Here is a 5,735-nt window from a genome sequence, read left to right as displayed (position 1 = left end):
TCATAGATACTTCTTAGTAATAGAAAGAGGCTAGTTGAATCATTGATTAAACCTAATTAGGAGAATAATCGAGAGAGGTTCTCCTAGAGACCAATCCACTACAAATTCTTGCATATGTTCACATGCTTAAGACTTGATCGAGAGAGGAGTTTTTGCTGAACGTTTGAACTAATAATTGAGTGAATTTGAGAGACTCACTTAAACATTAGAAGTGGATTATCTAGAGTTAGATTCTAAATAATTATCTTGCACATATCCTATCAATCCCTATTTTCTCTCATTGATAACTTCCTTGCATACCTTTGTTTCGATTGTCATTAGTCAATAACTTTAGATTCTTAGTTAATTTTAGTTATTCATCAAAAAAACCTCGATTGTTGATTCTCCTGGATAACAATCAAGCTAGAAACTATGAAAATAATGTTTAACTCCAATCCCTGTGGATACAATATTATAATATACTATCTTTGACTAGTGAACATAATTAAAGTGAGGTTTTGCGCTCGTCAAATTTTGGCGTCGTTGCCGGAGATTGGCAATCAATAGTGTTTGAAATAGTTTGTAGTGCTTATTCAGGAATTTTTCTTTTATTTTTCTCTTTTTACGTTTGGTGTTCTTGATTGTGCACAGGTTACAGGATAGATTGATGCATGACTCGAACTTCTCCGAAGGAAGTGCTACCATACGAGCTAGAAATTGAAAAACAACTGCGACAGTTGAGGAAGGAAATAAGTCTCACCGAGACATCAGAAAAGGTTGGACAATCATCAACCAAAGATATGGCTGGAATCGGTGATGATAATGTAGTTTTGGCTGCGAGAGAAGCAGCCCAACAACGAGAACAAGCTGCACCGGATGCTGAAGAAGCAGCTACTAGAGATGCACAAATTATCTACGAAGAAGAGAGGGGTCGTAGAATTGCTCAAAATCAACCTTTGGGTGCAGACCAGTTCGTAAATATAGCACCCTTGCGTGGGAGACCACTTGGTAATTATGCTAGACCGGTCTACAATCAAGGTTTATCAAGTGTTAGACCACCTCCAATTGTAACAAACAATTTCAAGTTAAAGCAAGAATTGTTGTGTCTACAGAGGGAAGCCAAACAACGATCCAGACACACATCTAATGGACATCGAGGAGATTAAGAACACCTTTCAGTACAATGGTGTGTCATAAGATACAGTGTACTTAAAGGGATTACTCTTTTCTCTCAAAGATGATGCAAAGCAGTGGCTTTGAAGCTTGCCACAGGTTCGATTAGAACATGGGAGGAGATGACCAAAAAATTCCTTGATAAATATTTCTCCTCAGCTAAGACGAGCAAGTTTAGAAGAGAAGTCCATAACATCTTCCAGAAAGAGAATGAAATTATTTTTGAAGCATGGGAGAGGTTTAAGGAGATTGTTAGAAAGTGTCAACATAGTAGAATTGAACTCTGGATACAACTACCTGACTTTTGTTATGGATTGACACCGGCCTCACGCAGAACATTGAGCAATACAGCTGGAGGCCCATTGATAAAGAAGACTCCAGAGGAGATAATTACAATTCTTGATGAGTTAGATGAAGATGCAAATCAGTGGCCCTCTGAGAGTGCTGAAAGAAGAAGATCAACTGGTGTTCACCAGGTTGATGCTACCACATCTGTGCAGGTACATCTTGATTCTATGGACAAAGAGATAAGGAGGCCGACCTTAGCCTCAATACAAAATGAGCCTCATGCAACATGTGATATATGTGGACGAGGACACCCTACTCATGAGTGTCAAGCCTCAACTGAGGAAGTAAATGCTACGGGCAACTACAATTTTAATGCAATGGGTCAGAGGCACCTCGGTTTTTCATGGAGTTCACCTGGGGGTACTGCAAATGCATGGCAACAAAACAACCCCAGACCCTAGGGATAAGGAGCTCCAGCATTCCAAAATCAGTAGAGGCAGCAATTTCAACCTCAACAGCTCATTCAGTCTGGCATAGAAGATCTCATGAAGGCCTTCATTCTCAAAACTGATGAGAGGCTTGAAACCCATAGCGCAGCTATACGGGAACATGGAGCAGAATAGGTACTGGTTTTCGAAACTTAGAAAGACATGTTGGGCAGCTAGCCACTCTATTATCTGTGAGAGGATTCCAGGAACTCTCCCCGCTGATACTGAGAGAAATCCCAAAGAAACAGTGAATGGTGCGACCTTGAGAAGTGGGCAAGTGTTGAAAGATCCCACCCCAATCCAAAAGATCTTATAATTGCAAAAGAAAATGGGGAGCAACTGAAAAGTAATGATGACAAGAAGAAGAAAGGCCCAATGAAAACTGATAATAATAATAATAATAAGAAGAAGAAGAAGAAGGAATAAAAATTGAGAAGGGAGGAACCTGAGAAGAGCGAGCATATGCCTGCTTTACCTTTTCCCCAAAAGCTATATAGAGAGAAGCTGGACAAGCCGTTTGGGAGATTTTTGGATGTGCTAAAACAAGTCTATGTAAACTTACCATTTACATAAGTACTCTCACAAATGCCTGCTTATGCCAAATTTATGAAAGAGATCCTGACAAAGAAGAGAAAAATAAAGGAGACCTCAGTGGTCAAGCTTACAGAGCCTTGCAGTGCTATATTGAAAAATAAACTCCCACAAAAGTTTGGAGATCCAGAGAGTTTTACTATACCTTGCTCATTAGGGACTATAAATTTTAATAAGTCTTTATATGATTCTGGTGCATCAATTAACTTAATGCCTCTATCTATTTACAGGAAACCGGAGACATAGATTGGAGAGATAAGGTCGGTGCCAATATCTTTGTAGCTGGCAGACCAGATGACTTTAATACTCGAGGGGATAGTGGAAGATGTGTTAATTCGGGTGAATAAGTTCGTATTTCCTGTAGATTTTATAGTGGTGAATATGGAGGAGAACAAGGAGGTCCCCTTCATCCTAGGAAGACCATTCTTAGTGACGGGTAGAGCTATATTAGATATACACGAGAGGAAACTCATGCTTAGAGTGGGTGAGGAGACGATGACTTTTGATATGAATGTAGCAAATGGGGCACAAAAAGAAAAATCAGATGCGAGTGTTGAGTGGAAGGTGAAGGGCTCGAAAGAGAAGGCTGCACTGAGTGAGAAAGATAAGTGTGGGGTGTACCCCAAAAAGTCTTAGAAGAAGCTATCTGCATGGATGTGCGCATTAGTCCGAAGGTAAGGAATGGATCCCGACTTCGACTCAGACCCTGACTAGATGTTCAACGAAGTTTCCTTTACTTTATGCTTTTTAATTGTGTGTCATGGGGACATGCCACAACTTAAGGTATAGGTGGGGGATAATTGTATGTTGTTTGTATATGTGTTAGTTTTGTTAGTTGTAGTAGTTGGAAAATTGAAAAAACCATAAAATTTGAAAAAAATTCAATTTTTCCCGACGATGGATATCATTCGACGTTTTTCTTGAGCGATTAAAGTCGAAAGAAAAAGACAAAAAGATTCTCTTTTGTTAGGTAGTGTATTAAAGTTCTTTTTCAAGGGTTTTGTTTGAACCGGGTGTAGTTAGTTTTTGTTTTTTATTTGTTTTGTTTTGTAGAGTAGGAGGAAGATTTATGCTGTGATTTGAATAGAAGGTGATATCTATTAACTTTATTATACCTTGAGAATAGTGAGTGCTTTAGTTGTGATTCTTAGGCTCTGTTTTTGACTCTTGTATAAGTACCTTAAACTGTATGATCTTAACTTTGCTTAACTGCTTTGACTAGAGTGTCTTGATAATCCAATCCGGAGTGAGTTATGTGCCATGTGTGTGTGAGGTTTTGTATTATTCGGTGCATTGCATTTGATGTCTAGAACTTACCCCGTGTATTTACAAAGTGAAATAGTAGTTTTATTCAGTCTTGGAAGTGATTTAGGCATTTCTTTGTTGAGCCAGATATATGCTTTTACCCACCTAGTTCTTATGTATCTTAGTTAACCCCTTTGAGCCTGTAATCCTGTTTCTTTGGCAACCACATTACAAGCCCTACCCATTTGTTTGAATTGACCATCTATTTGAACTTTTTACCTGTCGTGAGAACTTAAATTTGATATAAACTTTGCAAAAGTTAAAGTATGGGGTGGTTGGTTTGTCTTTTGAGTGGAATTATTGAAATAAGGAGAAAGGTGCAATGTTTTGAAAAAGTAAGAACCACTTAAATTGAAAAAGAAAGAAAAAAATAAGTGTATGATTGTGAAAAATATTCCTTGATAGTGGTAACTCTTGATGTATTTGTGCTTAAAAAAGTAGGGAGTAAATGTATATTGATGTGAAGGTGGAGTTATGGTTTGACATAAGTGTGGGGTTTTGAATGGTTAATTATATGTATTAAAGTGCTTAGGGAGGTGTAGTCACTCATATATCTAAATGTATCATACATGTCCCGCAGCCTACTTGCAACCAATTAAAGTCATGCTTGATCCTTGACTGAATGAGCTCAATTAGTAGAGTAGTACACTACGGGCAAGCCTATGGTAAGTCTTTTGTGGCATATGAATGTTGTTTCTGAGAGTGAGCGAATTCATTCTATCTTGAGTTCCTAATTGTTCTTAAATTTTATTGTGTGTGGAACTACTCTCTATTGTTGTGTGAGGGCACTTAATTCATGAAGGAAAAGTAATGCTTGACCTCGGTGTTAGAGTAAGTGAACGCGTTGTAAATAATGTGTGGTGCTTTTGAGTCAAAATTTGAGGCTAGGATGTTACGGTATCGTACATAATCTGTTTTAAATATTCTTGGTATGATGCATTATGAGAGTTTTTGAAAAGTTCGTGTTTATATGAAGTGTAGTTTGAATGTTCGAGGACGAGCAATGGTTTAAGTGTGGGGTGTTGATGGTAGGCTATAATCTCGTATTTTAGTCATTTATTGCACTCTAATTTACTGCACTTTACTTGTGTTTGAGCTTTAATTGATAGTGGTTTGCACTTATTGTGTGTTGTATGCCTTGTAGGAGTAATTTCGAGCTATGTAGATGTTATGGAATGAATTTGAGTGATTTGGAGCTTTGAAGTCTGAGTAAAAGCCCAAGGGATTAAGCCGGGATCGTGTTCGGGGGTCGAGGACCAAGTCTGGACGTCAAAATGCAAGAAAAATCCATACTCTGAGAAAAGTGCACTAGTGCGGCGCGTGGAGCGCCGCGGCTATGCAAATTTCCTCCTGCCTGTCAGAACCAACTCTCTGAATTTCCCCACTAATGCCCCGAAAGGCGCATCGCCACATGCGCTTGTGCAATTTTTACAGAGTAATTTTCCTATTTCGGATAAGAGAAGGTAATTTCATCTAGGCCCGACCCTACTTGGTATAAATACATGGAAAAATATTATTTTCTGTACTTTTGACACATATTCGGCCTAAGGAGGCTAAGGAGGAGTTTGAAGAACACGAGCACAAGGATTTCATCATTCCTTCCTCACTCAAGACCCGAGTTTGGATTGAATTTATATTTTCCTATCTTTTAATTTTATCTGTGATGAATTGCTCCATATCTATGGAGTAGTTCTCTTAGGGTTTGATGGATTTTGTGTATTGATGACTGTTTGTGGATTATAACTCTAGTTTTGTGTATTGAAGCATTTTTGGATGATTTAACTATTGCATCTATATTCACTTGTTCATGTAATCGAGAGAGGCATAACTTGTGACATATTTGCATTATTTTGTTGTTGAGTTCATAGATTCTTCTTAGTAATCGAAAGAGGCTAGTTGAATCATTGATTA

General features: G+C 38.2%; 1 non-coding gene across 1 annotated transcript; it reads right to left on the bottom strand.

The window, feature by feature from the left end:
• Positions 1-1,322: 1,322 nt before the first annotated feature.
• Positions 1,323-1,429, bottom strand: LOC142175651 (small nucleolar RNA R71). Its single transcript, XR_012704745.1, has one exon. It is a non-coding gene; the product is annotated as a small nucleolar RNA R71 (small nucleolar RNA).
• Between the last annotated feature and the right edge of the window lie 4,306 nt (positions 1,430-5,735).

This window comes from Nicotiana tabacum, chromosome 21, assembly GCF_000715075.1.
Source record: "Nicotiana tabacum cultivar K326 chromosome 21, ASM71507v2, whole genome shotgun sequence".
Lineage (NCBI taxonomy): Eukaryota > Viridiplantae > Streptophyta > Magnoliopsida > Solanales > Solanaceae > Nicotiana > Nicotiana tabacum.
Note: the sequence above shows the minus strand (reverse complement) of the source record. Positions and strands in the feature narration are given on the sequence as shown.